The sequence below is a fragment of the Ursus maritimus genome, unplaced genomic scaffold (genome assembly GCF_017311325.1).
Source record: "Ursus maritimus isolate PB19 unplaced genomic scaffold, ASM1731132v1 scaffold_9, whole genome shotgun sequence".
Lineage (NCBI taxonomy): Eukaryota > Metazoa > Chordata > Mammalia > Carnivora > Ursidae > Ursus > Ursus maritimus.
In genome coordinates, this window is record NW_024427107.1 from 71842884 (window position 1) to 71864630 (window position 21747).

At 48.8% G+C, this 21747-nt stretch overlaps 2 protein-coding genes across 3 annotated transcripts in view; one reads left to right on the plus strand and one right to left on the minus strand.

The window, feature by feature from the left end:
• Window positions 1–8920, minus strand: part of SLA (Src like adaptor) — a 33953-nt gene extending 25033 nt beyond the window's left edge. The window contains exon 1 of one of the 2 annotated variants that reach the window (XM_040626177.1): window positions 8743–8920. The gene's annotated coding sequence lies outside the window, so the exon portion shown is untranslated. The remainder of the gene's footprint in view (window positions 1–8742) is intronic. The other variant, XM_008684159.2, reaches the window with a different exon arrangement.
• Window positions 1–21747, plus strand: part of TG (thyroglobulin) — a 243772-nt gene that overhangs the window by 179657 nt on the left and 42368 nt on the right. The gene's annotated exons all lie outside the window — the stretch shown is intronic.

Here is a 21747-nt window from a genome sequence, read left to right on the forward strand (position 1 = left end):
ATAGCGGAGGAGCCTGATGTGGGGCTCGATCCCATAACGCCGGGATCACGCCCTGAGCCGAAGGCAGACGCTTAACCGCTGTGCCACCCAGGCGCCCTAGCACTTAGTGAGTTTTTGAAAACAATTAATAGAAGAACCGTCATCACTTTTCTTATCAAGTTCCATTACAGAATCCAAACCCCGAGTTCTTGTTCTTCAAGGTCAAGGGAAGGTCGTTCCTGTGTGCTCGACCTTCTGGTGGGCAATTGCCTTTAACCCACCCAGCTTCCCTGGGAGGTCGACTTCCTCCTCCACCTTCTCGGTGTGGGGGTCAGCTGCTGAGCTCACCTGTCCACGGGAGAGCTGGAAAGGTGCAGGGCAGGGCTGCCGGATCTACACCTACCTCTCCTGATTTCAGCACCGATGTCCCTTGTCCTTTCCCCGGGGGCCCTGTGGCTGCCTCTCTCCAGGGAGGAGGGAAGATCTCCAAGGACCTCTGGGCTGTGCAGATGCATGGCAGGGAGAGGTCCCGCGGCCGCAGGGAGTTACCACAGGGGGTGTGGGAGGTGCCTGCCCGCGGCCTGTCTCTGGCTAGGTCTCTGTGTGACCAGATCAGGGATCCTTTCATTGTGAGTTCTGCATTATCTTATAAATAGAGGGGGCAGGCTTCTGGAACCTTCCACTCCGGGATGGCATCCCGGGACCGTTCTGTGTACTTTATCCACTTTACCCTTCTAATGCCCGGCCTCGCTGTCTGAAGGGCGAGTAGCCTGAACCCCTACATAGCCAAGAGAAGGCGAATCTGGACTTGAATAAAACCAGGAACAGTTGGAAAACCTTGATGACAAGGTTTAATTAATATAAAAATCTACTTAGGGATGTAGCCTTCCCTTTGGCCTTAGAAAGTCCCTCCACAAAGAGTGGCTGCACGTCCACTCACGTGACCGGCTTCTAAGGTGTGGAAGCGTGATGTCCCCAGTGGGGAACCTCATCCGTCCGACATACCCGGACCCCAACGGCGGCAGTAGTCCCCAGAGCCACCACCACCACCACCACCACCGTGGCTGATCAGCTCTTACTCCGTGCCTGGCACTGGGCGAAGCATTTTCTAGCCATCATATCCTTGTCGCTCACAACACCTCCCTTTCAGAGGTGATATAAATTCTGTCACTTGTCCAAGGTTATATGACCAGTAAGAGGAAAGCCTGGGCTCCAAAGCAGCGCTGTCAGATTCCAGAAGCTGTGCTCTCAGCCTCCATGAAATGCCGCCTTGCTTTCCTGCCCTCTGGTTCACAGAAAAATGATTTTTTTTTAAAGTTATCAAAGTAAACTTCTGGGACCAGAAACCTTTGGGGGAGACTTTAATATAAGGGACAGGGAGGTCTGGAAGGGTCTCTGGGAGGTCAGGTGGCCATGTTGGGAACCCATGTCTGGGGATCTGGCTGTAGGGAAGCAGAAGGGACAGGAGAGAGAGAGGGGCCGGGAAGGTGCGCCCAGGCCTCAGCTCTTAGGTGGCTTGCTGTGGCCAAAAGAGCCGGAGTGAATCGTGCAGAGTGTTTTCGACCTTTCCACAGCGTGAAAGAACTGATACATGCTACAGGGGCGGGGGCGGGGGGGAGAAACAAGAAACACAGCTTATACTATCCCAATTTCGTAAAAAATTAACATGCATATGCAAATATGTATAGAAAGATATGAAGGGAAATTATTTCCAAAATGTTTCCAAGGGCTCTCTTTGGGGAGTGATTTTATAAGGTAAATGGATCGATTTCTTATTTACACCTTCCTAAAATCTCCAGATGTTTTCCCTTATGCGTGAATTGCTTTTAAACTCGAAGCTGGACTTGGACAGAATAAAGAAGCCTTGGAAGGCTTTTTAAGGCAGGCAAGCCTGAGTTCAGATTCCAGCTCCCAACACAGCTCCTGGCTGTGTGTCCTTAGGCAAGTTACTGCACTTCTCTGAGCCTTGATTTTTAAATCCATGCATTTGGGATATGCCCTGCGGAGTTGTTTTGAGGATTGAGTTACGGGTCCTATCTGAAGCAGAGATAGGTTTGGTAAAATCAAGCAGCTAAAAACGTCTCCAAGGTGGACCTCTTGGTGCTACTGGGCAGCTAGCTAAGTAATGCAAACTTGAGCAAGTCTGTTCGCCTTCTTGGGATCTCAGGGTTCTCAAATACAATGGGAAAAGAGTTGGGACGGACGATGGGTCATGGCCCTTTTGCCTCAATTACCCGTCCGCAGTGACTGGTGCCGGGGACCCGCCCAGTGGACTTGGGACTTGCTTGGTACTGCCTGCGGTCTGGAACAGGAGCTCAGTGTGGGCTGGTTTCCCTGCCAAGGATCTCGCAGGATTTCCGGGGGGCACCCCACCACATCCTGACCTCACGCAACAGGCACATCTGCCCTGTGACCCACATTGTTCCCTGCTCTCCTCTCTGGGCAGGTGCAGCCACAGCCTGCCCCCCTCCCCCAGCTCCCCAACCCCACCTTGTTCTCCTTTCCTGCATGGCTCCTGGGGCACTGGCCAGGGCCCTCAGCCAGCTCAGAAAAGTACGTGCATCCTTCTACTCCCTCCTCCTGCCTGACTCAGAATCAGAGGTTTTAAATCGCCACTTGGAGGAGATCTTGGTATCCTCTCATCCAGGATCTTCCAAACCTGTTGGTTGAAACCTGTTTTAAGAGTTTGCCCAGAAACTTAATAGGTAAAAATCGATTAAAGCAAACTGCTGGTGGGGGACTCGGGGTTCAGTGCTCCTGCCCTTCTACTCCTCCTGATGGGACAACCCAATCCCAGGACATCATAAAGCACCAAATAAAAAATAACAGTTCAGTGCCTTCATATTACAAAGAAAAGTCTTGGAGAGGGCAAGCAGCCTGCTCAAGGTCACTCAGGAAGCTTGGACGAGGGCCATGACTCCCTGTCCAGCACTCTGTCCACCATTCTGCCTGACCCCTGTGTCCGTGAGGCTCTGTTCTGACACCTTCTGCTCCTGTGTGCCTGGAAAAGAATCTCATAGACTCTCAGGCTGACAGGGAGACTCAGTTTTACCCTAAGACTAGGATGGATGTGTCCTAGAAAACATTTTATGGTCATTTTAGGATGTCACGGGAAGAGGCCAGATTTGGGGCCAGTTGGTGCTGAAGCAAATTTCAATCTCACCCCTTATTACCTCACTAAGCCTCCTACCATCATTTGTTTGTTTTCGTTTCAAACGTGAGCATAGCCGCATCTGCCCTGCTGGGGGTTCACAAGTAAGGACTGGGGAGAGGGGGTATTACAGGACGTGCACACCATGGGGTCCGTGTGGCCCGCTTCTCTGCCGACAGTGAATGTTCCACAAGTAAGCAAGGGCCTCTGGGCCCGGACCTGGTGGCCGTCTGTGTGATGTGGCGTCCCGCATGGCGAGATGGGCCCAAAGTCAATCCCAGCTTGGCTTTATTATTTCATTGAGTGAAAAAAAGAAAGCCCCCTCTCCATTTGTTTCTTTTCTAGATCAGCTTTTTAGGCACAGAGGTTGGTGTAAGTATATATAACCTATAAACTGACATCATAAACACGGGCAGCGAAAAAAGCAGTGGTAAAAACAATTATTTTGATATCAGATTGCACCGATACACAGTTACACGGAACAGGAAAACAATAAATACGGATAGGCTTTTTCTTTTCCTTCCAAATACGGATAATCGGGAAACGCAGGTTTCATCAGAAGGAGTTTGAGGCAGATTTGCGTGCAGACCCGAAAGGTCGCCTGGACACGTGGGCCCAGGGATGTCAAGTTAGTGACTTGCTTCCTATATCACATTTCATAGCAAGACTTAGTTTTGCTCTTTATTCACACACATGAATCAACCGTGTGGCTCGTAACCTCATCAAGCAAGATGGAAATCGATAGCTCGCTAATAACATCATTTGCATACTCGTCCAGCATCCTCGCCCCTCACTGTGGCTCACTCCTCACAACCCAGACATGAGGGTCCTACACCGGGGTGCTCAGACGGTGCCCCTAGTGGGGCTTGGGCACTGGTCTTTCTAGAAAGACCCTGGGATGTTTGCATGTGCTGTCAGGGGTGCAACACTGAGCTACGCTTTTTGTTTTGTTTTGTTTCGTTGTTTTCACCTCCCTAGGAACCCTGCATTGCCCTTTAGGTGAATTATAATTGGAACAGTTATTTGTGTGATTGTTCGAGGAATGGCTGTAAGTAGAGACAGTGGTCAGATCTGCTTTTACTCGCGGCTGGAACACAGAAGCTATTCCACGAGGGAAACAAAACGGGATCGGTGGAAAGTGGAAAAACATTGTGCCTGGGAGAGAGTGGATTAGTGGTGTCCTAGTAAATTGTAACAAACAGTGATGGGGGGAGGGAGGAAGAGTCTAATTTGTAGTGTTTGCTCACTTCTGTGGTGTAAATATTCCCACCATGCTGATTTCAAGCTTACATTGTGACATCACCGAATGTGGAGTTAGGAAGAGATGTGTACAACCGGCTCTTAGAAGCCAGTATGCGCAGTTCCAGGCACCAGTGGCAGGAAGAGACTTTCTTCTGACTGTTACCCTTATTTGGAACAGAGGCCTGGAGACGTCCCCATTGTTTTCAAAGGAGAAGAGACCCTAATCTCGATGAGCATCCACTATGTGGAAGGTTTAAATTAGGTATTTGAATTACACTGGCTCTTCTGATGGCCCAGAGAGGCTGCCATTTTGTAGACGAGGAAACGGATTCTCAGAGAGGTTAAGTAACTTGCTCAGGGTTACACAGCTCATTCAGGGGTGGGGCCAGCTTTCAAACCCTGATTCTTTTTACTACCAACCCTGATTCCTTCCACTACCTTCATCCCAGCACAATAATGTTTTAAATCTTTTAACAAACTCTCTGAGAGCTAAGATTGCTGGGGAAGCCAGAGAAGGCACATGAGCCTGGGAATCTGCATGCTGCCCAGGTCCTCAAGCCCCCTTGCTTCTGACCGTGGTGAAGCCACTGCTGCTCACGGATAGTGGCCGGCCAAAGAGCCAGCTTTCCAGCTCTTCCCTCACACTCCTGTCCCTCTGCTCTGAGCCCGGAGGTACTGAGGGTAAGCTGTCAACTTTGGGTCATAAAATCATTTGAATGGGTGACTGCAGCCCTGGGAAGAGGGAGAGTTAACCCATCCCCCACCCCCCGCCAGTTTTTCCTAATTTTTACTTCTCATACATTATATCTTTAGAACCCATAGTGGGCCCGCTAACTCCTCGGAGACTTAGGGCAAGCCACTTTCCTTCTTTGGGTCTCAGTTTGCTCCCCTCTAAATAGCAGGTAGACCAGATGGAGGGCTCCCTGGGTTCATCACAGAGCCATGCCAGCTCCCCATGAGGCTGAGGATACAGCAACAGGAGAGAAACAGGAGCTTCATGTGTGTTGACGAAGGTTTTATAGGTACTCTCCTTTTGATCCCCACGGCAAATCTACGTAGGGCACATCACTATCATTATGCCGTTTGTATAACTGGGGAGACGAAAGCCAGGGCATCTCTAGAACCTGGTAGAGGTCACCCAGCTGGTAAGAGGTGGGGGTGGGATTTGAATCCAGACACCTGGATCCAGAGCAAGGCTCTTAACTGTGTCCTCCTCGGCATCAGGGAACGGGCGGAGGGTTGTATAAAGCTGAACTCACCCTTTTTGATGAGAAGTTTATGGTGCTACTATAGGGGGTCGTATTCGTAGTAGGTGTCCCACAGATGGACCCAGAGGTGTACGGATAGAGCCTAGAGCAAGAAGTGAGTCTGACACTCCGGGTGCTTGGAGTTCGCGTTCGGAGGGTGTAAACAATGAATGATCGTCTGTGTGACTTGGAGGCCTTGGCTGGGCGTGGGGGAGGAGTGGGGGAGCTGGCAAGTCTGCAAATTGGGAAGGGGCACCGTTACTGCCCAGGGTAATGTGAGAATTACACTGAATGAGCTTCACTAGCAAACGGGTCCCCCTGCTCTCTGTCCTGGGCCCTGTTTGTTCCCTTCATGGCACACACCATAACACATTTGTTTCTTTAAGTGTGCCTTACCCACCCCTACCCCAGCTGTAAACTTCCTGAGAACACAGTGCCTATCTGGTATATTCCTCAATGAAAAAAAACGTTACATAGCAGGGGTCTGGCTTGTAGTAAGCGCTCACTTCATTTGGTTGAGTGGCTGAAGGTATTGTCTGCAAAGTGCCTGGCACAGCCCAGGGGGGCTGGGCTGTGCTTTTCCCTCTTTCTTCTGATGCCTTTCCACCTGCCCCGCCGGCCACACCCCAAGGCCTCCAGCCACGGTCCCTGCTGCCTGGACAGTGCCATGGAGGAAAGTATGACTTTGCAAAGCTGTTTGACAACAAAAGTGAGCCGCTGAACCTTCGAGGCCCCAGGGTTTCTGTCTGTAGCTCAGTTACCGTAATGAAGTAAGCCCCCTCCCTTGGTGGTTCTCAGATGGGAGGAAGTGGTTTGGACTCAGGGTACTTATTTCCTTCAGAACGCCTGGGGAGCTGAGAGGGAGGAAGTGGGTCACATGGTCTGGCCTCAATGCATATTTATTAAGGGAAGGGAGGGATGGAGGGATGGATGGATGTACTCACAGCCCCTCACTCAGCGCGCTGACAAGAACCAAATGGTCTGGCCTGACATGCTGGAAAGCCTTAATGAGAATTTTAAGCTCTAGCCTCTGTCAGAGCTGGGCGAAATAAATTCCTGCTGAATGTCGAATGAAAACTGAAAAAAACCAGCACCGCCTGTGAACGCACGAAGCTGATGAGGGTTTAACACGATGGAGACTTATAAGTCTTTAAAAAGACACCCTCCCCTTGGAAAGACATTGCGACTTCCAAACCTCAAGAATGGGGAAACTTTTTTCTGTTTTAGGAAAATGATGCCGGTTTGCTACAAATCAAACCTAGCCGTGTCTGTTTCAGTTACATCACACAGAGAAACAAGCAGAAATAAGCATTCAGAACAATCGAGGAGTGTCCTGCTCCGCAGCTGGACGGTTTGATTCATTGTACGGAACACTGCCCGTCACCCGTCTGTTACCTGGGGATGCCCGGGGAGCCTGACGGCCTCTCATTGTCTGGGTTGGGAATGCTGCCACCAGCGTGGCTTAATATTTAACATCTCCTATATATGGTATGTAATTTAAACTTCTTCCAAACATGCAAGGTCTTCTTCTTATGAGGAGGAAAATAAGACTCAGAGAGGCAAAGTGACGTGTTCAGAGTCACATAGCTCCTTGGCGGCTGACCCAGAATGTTGGCGCAGGTGTAGCTGATGACATCAGTGACTTTCCATGAAGCCATCTTGCTGCCCTGACTCTAAGATCTGTTTAAGACACAGAAGTCTAAATAGATTTCCGTCTATTTCGCAAGTTTTTTAAAAATTATTATTATTATTATTATTATACTTTTTAGGACACATCAAACACTCTTGAATAGCGTTCTTCTAACTGGAGAAAATCATTTGCAAAGGATTTTGCCAGAACTTTGATTAGGGCTTATCTCCCCGGTTTTAAAAGGATGATAGCCCAGCTCATAGGTTTGCAGCTCAGCCTCTCATAGCAAACCACAGATTGACAATTTGCAGAGTATGGGATATATTTCTCTTAAAATAAAGAGCACGGCTTTAGTACACAATTTGGTCCTTCATGCGGTTGCTGTAGCTGAGACTCTCCCCTCCCCCATCTCAGCCCTCGGAGCCCTTAGAGCCTCTCACCAGCTGTGTGACTTCCACAAATTACTCAACCTCTCCGAGCCTCGTTTTCTCATTTGTCTAAAGCACGTAATACTCATAACCTTGCAGGATTGTTCTGAGGACTGCGGGAAAATAACTCTTCACATGGCGCCCCTGCCTGGCTGCTCAGCATGGCAGACACCATCCCTTTGCACCCACAAGCATGGCCCCAATTTAGGATGCTCTGAGGCCCAAGCCCAGGTCATCTTGCTGGCATTAGGTTCTCTGGATATGTTGGCACCTAAAAGAATGCGGAGTATGCCACATTCCTTAGGGAATTCTAGCTCTTCAAAATCTCTTCTAATGCTGACCTTCTGTGTTTTCAGAATTTGTATACCTCACCTCTTTGCCTTTCCTTTAATCCCAGCCCCACCCCCATATACATGCCTCCTACTCTGCTTCTTGCTTATTACTATTGGTTTTCATTGGCATCTTCCCAAAGATCCGCACACCCAAACTCCTGGAAGCACTTTTGTGATCAGTCAGCCTACCTGGGCTCCATGCACCTTTTAGATGTCATGACTCCCTGTGGATAGCATTTATTGAACACCTACTATGTGTCTGAAACTGGCCTGGGTACTGTGTGTTTGTTAGCTCATTTAATCTGCTCAATACCTATTGAACTGGGTCCCTTTATTCTCACTTTATAGGGGAGAAAATGAAGGCCTGGAGAGGTTTAAATGTCTTGCCCAAGCTCATACAGCTAGGAAGACTGAGAGCAAGCGTGAGTTGCCCTTAGTACAAAGCCTACTATGTGCCAGGCTCTTGCTCCTTAGCTAGAAAATCTCCTCTGGCAGGAGTGTCCCTGGCCCAAGGTCCCCAGCCCGTCTTGCCACATGTAATTCTGCATCAAATATTTACTGAATGGCTGCCATGTGCTGGGTGCTGAGTTTGGTGTTGGCCTCACTCGAGATATCATCCTGCCTGATCTCACAGAGTGCTTTTCTGTCCCCAGAAAGTCAATGCTCTGTTAGTTGTGGGTCTAGGAGTTTGAGGTTTCCCCCCACCCAGCCTCTACCGTGTCCCCTGTGATACCTTCAAAAGCTGGGCATGGTCTCCCCTGGGAGTAGCTGCGGAGGGCCTGCCAGGAGCACCGTCACCGTCTCTCCATCAGCTGCTGCGTCTCCAGCGCAGTGAGCAGGAGGCCAGGCCTCCACGGGTGTAGAGAAACTCAGGCTATCAAGAAGAACAGCGGTTGCTAAACCGGCCACACACTTCCTCTGCTCGAAATGAGGAAGGCGCGCGGGATTTGCAGAAGGGCAGGTTCCTGTTTTTAGTAACCACTCTGAGCAGGCTTCTCTCTGTAAGGATAGGGAAGACCGTGGCATTATTAATTTTTTTACAAAGCGCTTGGGAATATGTGCAGCTTGATTCTAAATGCCTGGGCCATGCTCAGGCTTTTGGAGGCTGGGAACTTCTTCTGTAATTAAAAGGCAGGGAAGGCTGAGAGGCTGCTCTCACACATCCCCAGAGCTCACTGGGTCCAAGGAGGCTGGGGCTCAGGCCCGCAGCTTGTCTTTTCTCAGTTTCCTGGTCATTACTGCTTTTTTATGTCCCTGCAGAGGGGCCCTGGAGCAGAACCTATGCCCGGGCTCTTCCACAGACAGTGTTTAATTGGCAGAGGTGTGAAACAGTAGGCATCAAACCCATACAGAAAGAAGCTGCCCACCAGCCTTCTGGGGCAAGGCAAGCAACCCCTCTGCTGTGCTACAACCAGAAGAAGCTAGAAAGGATATGAAATGTAGTCAGCTTCCCCGCAGTTTCTAGATTAAAATTGACTAAGAAAACATGGCGACTGGATGCAGTGTGTGATGCTTGCCTGGCTCCTGGATCAAGGAAAAAGACCTAGAAAGAACATTCTTGGGATGAAGGTGGGGAGCATTCACATAGCTACTGCATTGTTGATAATATTGTGTCAATGTTAACTTTCTGGGGCGTGATAATGACACTGCAGTTATGCGGAAAAATGTACTGGTTCTCGAGGAGATACACACTGATGTGTTTGGAGGCCAAATGTCATGATGTCTGCAACTTTCAAATGGTGTGCTAAAAGAAAAAGAACTATAAAATATAAAGAAATATAAGTCAAGAAAAAGACAATGAGAGAGGCAGAAAGCAAATGTGGCAAAATGCTAACATTTGCTAAATCCAGGTGAAGAGCATGTGTGTCTTGTATATTTTAACTTTCTGATGGGTTTGACATTTTTTAAAAAAATAATATATAGCTCCCCATTCATAGTACATGTGTCCCCATTCATAGTATATGTGTCTTTCTGTGGTGTGTGGGAAAGCGCAGGCACAACGGGGCTAAAGGCTTGTTGGTGGCAGGACTGCCTGTGATTTACCTGCCAGGGCTGGGACAACCCTCCAAGAGCCCCGACTGACCCCCGACTTCACAGAGATGACAGAACAGAACATCCAGTGGCTTTCCCAGAATCCCACAGCCGGTCCCAACGCAGAGCCAGGGCCAGTGTCCAAGGCTGGTGACACGCTGCCCCAGCCCAGCAGGATCGACAAGGCCACCCGGGGACAGTCATTTAGACACCTCGCTCAGTGCACTTGTCAAATCTGTTGAAACATCAGGGCCACTTCTAAACTTGAAAAGAACTCAGTACTAGATAGTTGCTTCTTAGGCAACTTGTGAAAATACCCACTGTCTTCAAGGCAGCCCAGGAAGGCACAAAGGAAATGTTGAGAAAGATCCAGATGGGGAAGAACAGAGGGGCAGAAATACACCAAAGTGGAGTTTTCCCCCCAAATTCACAGAGAGGAGTAAAAGAGGTTTGGGAGGGGAGCTACTTCCCACAAGTGGCCAGTGGTAGGGGGATGACCTGTCTGTGGAGGTGCCATTAACTCGGACCTGGCCTGGGACAAGCCAGGTCAAGAGAAGCAGGAGGAACTTGCGGCTTGGCACAGGCTGTAGGGTTTGGGGAAGCTCCAAGTCTGATGGCAGAGGCAGAAGACAGACAGACAAGGGGCCACAGAGGGGTCTCCATGAGAGAACACAGCCCATGAACAGGAGAAGCTGCTGCAGAAGGAGAAGCTCAGAATTTGCAGCCCCTGGCGACCAGGATTGCAGTATTTGCTCCGCCTGTTTCTAGTGGGTAATTGCGTGGGGGGGGGAGGCGGGGGTGATGGGGCGGGTGCCACTAACTTCCCCTGGCTTTGCTGTTTCTTTATCTCCTTCTCACTTTGGGGGTAACTGCCAGGAAACAGAGGGAGATTGAGAAAATGTTCCTAAAACCACCAACTCTGTCGCATGGGAGCTGAGCTGTGGCTTAACCAGTGGGTGTGAAGGTGGGAGCCCTAGGCCACTATCAGCAAGAGCAGGGGTGAAGCCAGGGCAGCCAAGTGCCTATGTGCCCGTCTCTGCAAGTGACCTCCAACTTTAGACCTTTGTTTCCAATTTCCCAACAGGTTCTCAACCTTGGCCCTATGGACATTCTGGCCAGACCGTTCTTTGCTGTGTGTGTTAGTGGCAGAGGGTGGGGGACAGGGGGCGGAGGGCGAGGGGAGCTGTGCTGTGCACTATCAGATATTCAATAGCATCTGGCCTCTATTTACCTAATGCCTGTAGCCCTGACCCCTGCTAAGTCGTGACCACCAGAATGTCCCAGGCATCATCAGATGTGCCCTAGGGAGCAAAAGTGCCCCATGACTGAGAACCACTGCATTACAGCTGTCCCACAGAGGTATGGGAGCATTGACTAAATCAACCTGAGCGTCTCATGGATTGCAAATGCTGCTCAGTTTAGTGAACTTATGGCAGTTGGGAAGTTCTGATGTGTCCAACCTGACCTGGGAACACAGACAGGGAGGGAATACTCAGATGCGGACGAGTGAGGCTCCATCCCTCCTTGCCCTTAAGGAATTTCTGATCTAGTGGAGGAAAGAGACACACTGTCAAAACCCCAAGGGAGTATAAGAAAGATGCCAATAGGGAGGGAGCCCGGAGAGGCGGGGACTCCTGGTTCCAGATGGTCACCTGGCAGTAAGGCTTGGTGGGACCAGATTAGATTGTCGGTGTTCAAGGTCACTGATGTTCTGAGTCAGTACAAGAAACAAAGACATAGAAACACTTGGCAGGGGATGCCCCCACCAAGGACCTCAAGTGAAAGTATAGGGTCAGCTCCAGCCCGGTGACAGTGTGTCACGATGCCACATTTGAGGGCTCCGAAAGATGCTCAAGCCCATCTGTGTAGAAAGCACCCGACGTCTGGAAGGTTTGCCAGTTAATTAGCTATTAGGTCCCAGGCTAATGGCCCCAGAAGATGCCTTCACAGGCTGATGATGCCTCGATTAAGTATGAGGATGCAGTCATCACCTTACTAGAATGGAATGTTCCACCATGTTCTTCACATTGTCAGGAGCCGGGTGTTACATTCCCCATTTGGGGGACTGGAAGGCCTCCTAGCCCAAGCACTAAGAAGCCCATTTCTCCAGCTTTGGGTTGCAGAGGGGCTCTAGGTTCTGGAAAGTTAAGGCGACTCAGGATCTTGTGGCAGAAGTGGGATGTGTAAGCCCCATGGTTTACAACTTGGTCCAGTATTAGCAGACTCCTGGTTCTACTCAAACATATTTTGCCTTTTTTCCCCATAAATGAAAGGTTCAAAGATGAGAAAGGCAACCTCGGGAATTGATAAGCTCCCTCTCAGTGGAGACGGTCAAGTGTAGGCCAGTGCACTTAGGAGGGAAGTTGCATGAGCAGATGCTCAGTGTCATAAGACTGTCAAGGGGATTCTCATGTTTAAAAGGGTGAAACCATATGACCTTCAAGATCCCATGCAAACTAGAAGTTGTTTGAGAGCCAAGTTTATGTCCCTCCCAGAGCTGGGTAAGTGACTCATTCATTCATTCAACCATTTATTCAACAAATATTTGTTGAGCACCTTTTGTGTGTTAGGTGCCGCTCTAGGGGCTGAGTTAGCGATGTGAACAGTTAATGACGTAGAAAGCACCTGAGGGAATGGGGATAAGAAGGGGAAGTCCCGCCTGGGAAGAGAATTTTGAAATGAGCCCAGAATGACACTGATGTGAAAATTAGGAAATCACAGGGCAGGGAATGCTTGCAGTGTTCAGGGACCAGAAGGGAACTGATATTTGGGGAGTGCCACGAAAGAGACTTGGCTCTTCTTTACGGTACCTATTTATTCTTCCTAAGTAGTCTGTATGTCTGGACCTCACCTGAAGAGACCGAGGTTCCTAGAGTTTAGCTTGCTGGGTCTACGTTAACCAGCTGATGAGGGACACCACCCAGGTCCTGCTCAATAGCCTCTGGAGGTGAGTCGCCCATTGTCACTATTATGCCGCCTCCCAGAGGGGCTTCCCACGTCCCAGTGCTTCCCTCACACCTTTCTAGCCTTGTGCCCTCCTCGAGCATCTGCTGAAGACTCCTATTTCCCACAGGACCAACATCATCCCTTTTCCTGGCATTCAGTGCTTGTCACATTTGTTCTCCACCCCCCTCCCATGGCAATATCACCGTTCAAGGCCTTGTTGTGGCCTTGAACTACAAGAACTTTATGTGGCCCTCTGCACGTCAGATAGGCCTTTGCCTATCTGCCAAAGTCATGAACTTTGCTGCTGGCCTTTCCCCCACCTGTGGGGGATGTCTTCCCTCGTGCAAGACCCAACCCAGAGCTCACCTTGTTCTTACATATTTCCAGACCTCCCCCAACCAAAGGTGATTGCTCCCTCCTCGGAACATTCCTTATAGTATTAACTGCTCACGGGAATAGGACACATGGATTTGAAATCAAGAGCAAGAGAAGGAGTTCAAGATATTTGGGAGTTGTGAGACCTTGCACAGGTATTACTAATCCCACTGCCTTCCCAGGACTGAGGGTCTGCGCCACCATGTATACAGACTACCTAGCACAGTGCAAGGCACATAGATGAATGTCTCCCTTGCCCTTCAAAGTGGAGCATGCGCTTGGGAAGGCAGGTGCAGGTCCTTACCCTGAGCCTATCCCAAAAGAAATGACCCATCATTATCCACTAATTAAATGAATAAATGAAGGTCCTGCATCTGCCTTCTGAAAAAAAGCACGTAGGTTGTGAATACTGACTTATTCACCTCTGGGGAAGACAGTAAGCTAACCATGGTCATCATCCAGGAGAGATCAGACCCTCTTGTTTCTCTAGCGATGGCAGTTGTTTCTATTTCTGGAACCATCTCCAAAGATGGATAAGTGGTCCACCTGGATGGACTGAATTCTCCAGCAGGCATGGGAGCCACATGTCATGCGATTCTGTGTGTTTCTTTGAGAGGCCTCTTGACATGGCAGTGTTCTCAGGAGAGAGAAAAGTGAAAGCTTGCTTGCCGTGGTGCTCTGCTGCAATGGGTTGCACAAACGTGTTGATTCACTGGAGTTGTTGTCTTTGGTCATTGCTCAACCTAACCCACGAACCCCACTTCGGGGGGAGACCTTACCTCTTCCCAGCTTTGTGAGGGTTGATAAAGAGGTCACCGGGTTTCTCAGAGCTCAGAAAGTTCTCTGAGTGGATCTCAAGTTCAGTCTTTGTAACTTTGCTTGCCTGACAAACTTCCTCTCATGTCCCAATATACAACCTCTTTCCTAGATCTAAATGAGCCACTCACTTATTCAAATGAGGGTTATATTAAATGAATATTAACCTCAGGCCAGCCATGAGGCTAAGCTCTAGGGGGACAGGGGTGATGGTGACATGTGCCCTGCCACCCAGGAGCTCAGTGTGAGTCAAACAGGGGTCAGGGATGAACCACAATGGCAGGGCAGCATGGTGGAGGCTCCAGAGATGACGGAAACCAGACGAAATGGCTGGTGCTTGCAGGGGAGCCAAGGCTTGATGGAGGGGTGACTTTGAGCTCAACCTTGAACATGAGAGTTGTCCATCAAAACGAGACATTTGACAGGGCCAGCCGGGATGTTCATTTTGTGCCTTCTCGTTTTGTTTTTCATGATGGGATGACTTCAGTTGCATCTTGTCTGGAGGCGGAAGTGACTTTAGCATCTGCCACTCATCCGTCATCCTGCCTCCTGCGGTCCCCTGGCCCCTCTCAAATGCATCTGGCACAGGCTGACCAGTAGCCCCTCCTCAAATCGTTTCAGTCTCAGTGCTGTTCTGCCCCAGCCTTCCATGGCCCCCCGTCATCCTTGGCCTTGTACAGATTCTCATCTGAAACTCACTGCCCCAACTTGCCTGCCCAGTCACCTTCCCCTTTCTCCTGTCTCCTGGACAGGCTCTGCTGGCTTTTGCCTCTGAATTTACTCCTGTTGTTCCAGTGACCTAGAATGGCTTTCCCCTCATCTTAGAATCTGCCAGAATCAGGGATGAGTCTCCTGTTGGGGCCAGCCAGAGCTTTGATGAACTTTCATCTTACTGAGTCAGAGTCTCATCACAGGGCTCATGTTCCCTTCACTCCCTACAAAAGGTGAGGCCACGCCATGTCTCCCCCTGCTCTTGTCCTCTGCCCAGTGGTGCAGTTCTTCAATGATCCAAATGGCTGGTGCCCGAGACTGGCTCCTGCCATGTGGCATTGGTGGGCAAGAGGGATGGCAGATATGGGGCCATCTGTCTGCCACCGAGCCTTGCCAGAATGGCTTGCAGCTGTCCCAGAAGCAAAACATTTGCTGATCATTTTTATTCCTATGAACAGAGCAGACACTGTAGGCCTACAGGGATGTCCCAGCTGGACTCTCCTTTCTTCAGCTCACCAAGAAAAAGGTCTCTTCCTGTTGTCTGGTATAATCATCTCCAAACTTTCAATTATGCACCCAGACAGTAAGAGTTTTGAGGAAGTACCCCATATATGCACATTTTGTCATTAATTATATATGCAGATGACTCTGCAAAGATATACATTATAAATATAAAAATATTTTTAAAGCATAAGACTCATTAAATACTACATTCTAGAATTTTCTTTTTGTGTTCCCATGGATTATCTTGGACACTTCCTTTGGAAGACCAAGACTCTAACAGTAACAAAGGAGACAGGCATCATGGTTAAACAAAGAGGGATCTTAGAAAGAATTTTGAAAGGCTACATGTTATCTGTCCCGGGGCAAATATATAGTCCAGCTTCTGGGAAGGGCACAGAGGTCCTTGTGAACTCCACTTAAGAACAAAGACCAGAGTGAGAGTCGGTGCATGGTGGCGCTGGGTGGCATCAGGCTCCAGGAAGATAATTTGTTCAAGGGTCTCTCATTAACACCTTCGTTTTCCCATCTCTCTGCTGGTCTGACTTCCAAAAGCTGTAAGCTCCATGAAATCAGGGAGCCCAGCTTTTTGTCAGTGACTGACACACCCAGCACTAGCCCCTCTCACAGCCCAAGGGAGCATCATGTGTTACTGGAAGGAAGGAAGGGAAGAAGGGAGGGAGAATGGGAGGGAAGGACAGAGGGAGCAGGTTTAAGAAAAAATTGAAAAAAACAAAACCCTCCCCTCCCTGTAGATCACAGACTTCCTCAAGGCCTTCATCGCTTTCTGATCCCCTGCGGCAGCTGCCGTATCAAAGTGCTCCAAGACGGACATGGAACTGTCCTGATAATAGCCTTGCTCACCGCAGCAGAGCAGAGGCTGTGTCCCAGGGACAGCCCGGGGACAGCATGGGGGGGACAGCCGACACAGCTGGCTGGACACAGAGCGATAAGGCCTCTGTGATCAGCTTCTCATCGTGAACGGAGTCAGGTCTACCGAGCGCTCTGCCCTGGCACTTTCATCTCCTAAAACATATCAAAGACACAGGCCCAGCTACCTCTAAACGTGCTTTAATAGCACAAAACAGGGTTAAGATCTGTGACTGAACAATGATGGCTTTCACTGGCGTCCCCTCCCGAGCTTTCATTCTGGGATGCCCTAGCTTCTGGGAGATGAGCTTTCGTACTCACGACGAGGTCCTGCTGCTGGTACCTAAGGAGAGCAAGCTTGGAACCGGCTGTGATGTGATTTTGAAATGGTGTCAGGCATTCATAAGTGGCAGGACGGGTGTGAAATTGCTGGTCGGCGTCTACCCCGTCGCCCACTGAGCAACAGCTAATTACAGCAGCGACGGGTGGCAGCCGAGGGGGACGGGGAGGGACAAACAAGCTCAGTGGCTTAAAATATCCTTGGCCGGAACAAAATTCAACCCTGCAAGCCTTCTTTCAACTGGAGGATTATTTCACTATTTCTTATTTTAGTTTGAGTAGCAATAACATTATAAATAGTAACCACTGCGCTCTGCCTGGTGCTTTCGTTGAGTTTATTTGGGGAAGAACTCTGTGAAATAACGATTATGCTTTTAGTGATTGCTTTTACTTATTAGAAACCTAACACATACATGCACTTTCCCTGTTGTCTCCTGAATTCACCTCAACAAATAAACGAGGTGAAGATTCTTCTTATCCTCGTCTTACATCAAGGACACTGAGGCACAGGGAACTTAAATCACTTTTCTAAGGACGCACAGCGGGTAGAAAGGATTCCTGGACTTGAACCTGGACTGATGGGCCCCATAGCCCATGCTCTTGATGCCATACCTTGAGACATAATAGGCCCATTTTATAGATGGGGAAACCGAGACCCTGAGAGTAAAGCCACTTACCAAGTTGTCAATGCAAGATTGAGTAAGATTTCTCCAATCCCGGTGCCCATGCTCTGTCCATTTTCTCTACGACTATAATAATTAATATCTGCTTCCACCTGACACATTTAAAGGGGAGGGTGTTGGAAATGACTCATAACTATTTAGTTCATAGAGAGTCACTGGCACCTTAGTAAGCATCCCCTGGGAGTGTCTGTGTCGGAAAGTTTGGGGAGACAGTCTCCTTGAATTACGGGCCAGGGGCTGTCAGGGCTGTCCTCTGTACCGGGTGGGGGCTGGGCTCACACCTCTCGCCCCGCTGGGGCTAACACAAGCTAAGGAAGGAGCCGCCGCAGTGGCTAACACTGGGCCCGTGTGAACACACCAGGCCTTGCTGGGGAGGGTTGGTGTGTGAGGCTCAGGCCCCAGGACTGTGCTCTGATCACACCCAGGCAGCCCAAGTCGCGGCCTTTGTGCACTGTCCTCTGAGCGGCCACCCTGACCTCCCTCAGGCACAGGAGTTGGCCAGTTCCTCTCCTGCACTCTCGAGGCCACACATACCCACCAGAACCTCAGACCGTGTGCACACACCATGCTTCTCTAGGGCAGGTGTGGTGAGCCCTTTCTTCTGGTTCGGAGCTGGCCGGTGGCATTTGCTGAAAGAAGGAGGGAGGAGGAACGTAAAGGAGGGGAGAAATGGAGAGAGGGAGGCAGTCCAGAGATGACTGGGAGGAAAATAGTAATTGGACATGGCTTTCTCACTTCTAGAAGTCTTCACTAGCTTTGACAATATTCCAGACCCTCCTATTTCTTGGGGCAGTTCTTCATACACCATGGCTGACTGCAAGAGTCAAAACTTGCAGGGAACACAAGTGGCTCGATCTCTCCTGTGGAGTAGAATTGAGGCGGCAAGGCTTCCATTCTTTCTCCCAGTGTTGGGGGAGGGGCACCTGTGGGAGGACCTCTCTCCACTTCCATTTTTCCACCGTGAAATGAGGTACAAGGACACGGTGCTGGACAAGGGCTGCCCATGCGTGCCTTGCATGCGTCAACTTCACCAATCTGCACAACACACCCCAGAGGTACCGATAAAATCCCACCCTTGCAAAACGGATTTGGTGACGTTAGTTGATTTCCCCGAAAATGACAATGCCGCCAAGCAACATAATAGAGGTTCGAATGCGTCTGATTTCTAAATTCACGTTCTTATCGCTTTTCTACAGGGGTTTTGTTTGCAAGGTTTTAAAAGCGGGACTAGGTGGAATTGGTCAATGATGTACAGGCGTGCAGGTGTCCTGCTGGTCATAGCAACAGAACCAAGACTGGCAGAAGTATTAGAAGCCAGGCAGCCTGCAGAGCTCGTCACAACACATTTCTTGCACCTCTCGCAACAAGTCTGTGAGGCAAGCGCCCTAGAGTGGAGGGACTGAGGTGTAGAGATGTAATTCGTTCGAAGCCGAAGAAAAAGAAGATGGCAAAGCCACAGTTCAACCCCAGGCTATAATCCTCAAGGGCCAGTGCATTCCTTCTCTTCTCTAAAGGTGCCCTGGTCCTTTTTATGGGCCAGCTGGTCCCTGAAACAAAGCTACAGGCCTAAGTGACTGGAAAGAAACATCTGGGTACTTTTGCAAGCTCTAATTATGGAATTATTTTTAAAAGGCAACCTATACCAATAGGAATCGCTGACTGAGAACGGAGGGAAAAACTCTTTATAAAATCCCTTTGAAATAAGGGGCCTGTCCTTGTGTCAGTCATCACTCAGTGTCACTTTTAACGGGTGATCGCTTTGCCTGCGAAATCAGTACTTTTTCAGTGGCAAGCATTTAAATGGTTTCTGACAGCCAGAAGGTGACGGAGACAATTAGATGTAATGTTTGTGACAGATGGAAAACGGCATTTTGTGAAGTCCGCAGGAACCTGGAGGAAAACCATGACAGGAGAGCTAGCTCCATTCTAAAGGGCAGAGCCAAGGCTTGGCTCCTCTCCCCTCCCCCAAGCTGAAGTGCCTGGGAGGTCCCCCCACCGCCTTGGAGAGCTTCCCCCAAATGTGCAGATGAGACCTCCACACTGTATCTCCATAGGTAAAGGGGACAGTTGTGTGGCTGAGCCATGTGGAGAACAGGGTTTGCCAAGGTATCTGGAGAAGGAAGGAAGAGTACAGAAATTTGCCTCCATCCCTGTTCCCTTTGGCACATGGAGGCTGGGTGGAGCAGTGGCTTTGGAGACAGCCTGAATCCAGCTTCCAAGCAGTGGGTGACTGGGGTCAGGTCATTTATCCTCTCTGAGCCTCTGCCATTCTTTCATAAATGGGGCAGAAGTCCTCCCTGCTCGGATCAGAGGTTTAGTAAGCACACACTGAGAATAGTTTGTAAAGGGCAAGGAACACAGTGGGCTCCTACTACCTGCCGCTACCTTTCTTCGTTCTCCTCCATGTGCAGACACAGCCGGTGGGTAATTTAAGTTTGCAAACAAAATGCACCAAGGCACAGTCTCCCTGGAGGGCACTTTGGCAGCACATTGTGAACAAAAGAAAAAGGTCTTAAAAATACTTCCATGTAGAATGCAGGGGTAAAGTGATGGTTTCTTAGCTATGACTCCAAAAGCATCAGCAGCAGAGAAAAACAGATACGCGGGACTTCCTCAGTGTTAAAAATATGAAGCTGCAAAAGCTACCATCAGGAAAGTGAAAGAGACAGAATGGGGGAAAATGTGCAAATTGTATATTTGATAAGGGACTTGTATCTGGAATATATGAAGAACGCTTCTAACAAAAGACCAGAAAGACAAATAACCCCATTTAAAAATGGGCAAAAGATCTGAGTAGGTATTTCTCCAAAGAAGATCTGGAAATGGTCCATGAGCAAACGGAAAGGTGCGCAACATCCTTAGATGCCAGGGAAGTGAAAATCAACACCACCGCGAGATACCACTTTATACCCACTAGGATTGCTATGCTCCTAATAATTTTTTAAAGAGACGGCAAGAATTGGTGAGCATGTAGAGAAATCGGAGCATTCAAACATTGCTTGTGGGAATATAAAACGATGCATCTGCTTGAGGGAACGTTTTGGCAGCCTCTCAGGAGGCTAAACACAGAGTAAGCACATAACTGTGTAATCCCACTCCTACGTACACAACTGACAGAGTTGAAAACACACACACGCACGCACACACAACTGAACAGCATCATTATTTACAATCACCCAAAAGTGGAAAGAACCCAAATGTCCACCAGCTGATGAGTAGATAAGCTAAATATAGTGTATCTAGACAATAGAATATGAGTCAGCAATTAAACAGAACAGGGTATAGCTACATGGATGAAGTGGAAGGATCCAGACACAAAAGCCCCCATATTGCATGATTCCATTTATATGAAATGTTCAGAACAGGCAAATCTGCAGAGACAGAAAGTAGATTAGTGGTTGCCTGGGGCTGGGCGTGGGGGTGGGACTGGGAAATGACTGCTAATGGGTTCATGGTTTCTTTGTGGGACGCTGACAATGTTCTAAAATTGGATCATGGTGATGGTGGCATGACTGTGAATATAACTAAAAACCGTCGAACTGTACGCTTTAAATGAACGAACTATTCGATACATGAGTTACATCTCAATAAAACCACTTTCCCAAGTTAGCTCTAGATGCCAAGAAACATAGCTTTCAAACCTATGTAAGTCTTCATCATGCATATATGATACAAAAATATTTTCTTTTCATATTTTCACATGGTATCTCTTTAGTAAGAAACCACTAAAATGCTATGCAAGCAGTTCATGCAATAAATCGTTTATCATCTGTCAGAAGAAAAGGATACTCTCTGACCTAGGAATGCCTTTGTATGAGGAAATTGTCATGGGTATGTGGATAAATTTCTCTATAAAGGTGTATGTACATTGCAGGATTGTCTAGAACATCATAAAACGGGAAGCAATAGTAGCTATCATTTATTGCATACTTACCATTACATGAAAATCGTCTCATTTCTTCCCCTACGACAATCCTATGGGGAAACTCTCAGTATCATTATCGCCCTTCTGACAGTTGAAGAAAGAGTCTCCAATCAAACACTGACAAAGCAGAGCTGGGATTTGCATCCGAGTCTGTCACATTCCCCGGCCTGCAGGTGCTCCTACCCTCTCAATGACTCTCCCTAGCAGCCTCAGTACCCGATTGCACAATGGCTTTAGAAACAGTCTCGTAACTGAATAGGCAACAGCACAGCATGATATTCACAATTGACTGTCAGGTGAAAAAGACAGGTTTAGAACCAATATGATCTCACTTATTTCCTACATATAAATATGTAAATATAAGTAGATACACATGCAGCTATAGGCACACACACACGCTAACAGTATTTGACAGTGGTGTTCCTTTGTTGGGAGGATTATGTGTAATTTTTATTTTCTTTGTTTTGCTCACCTAGATTTTCTATCATGGATCTTTGTGCCGCTATTTTTGCTCCACAAATTCCAAAAGTTGTTCTGTTTA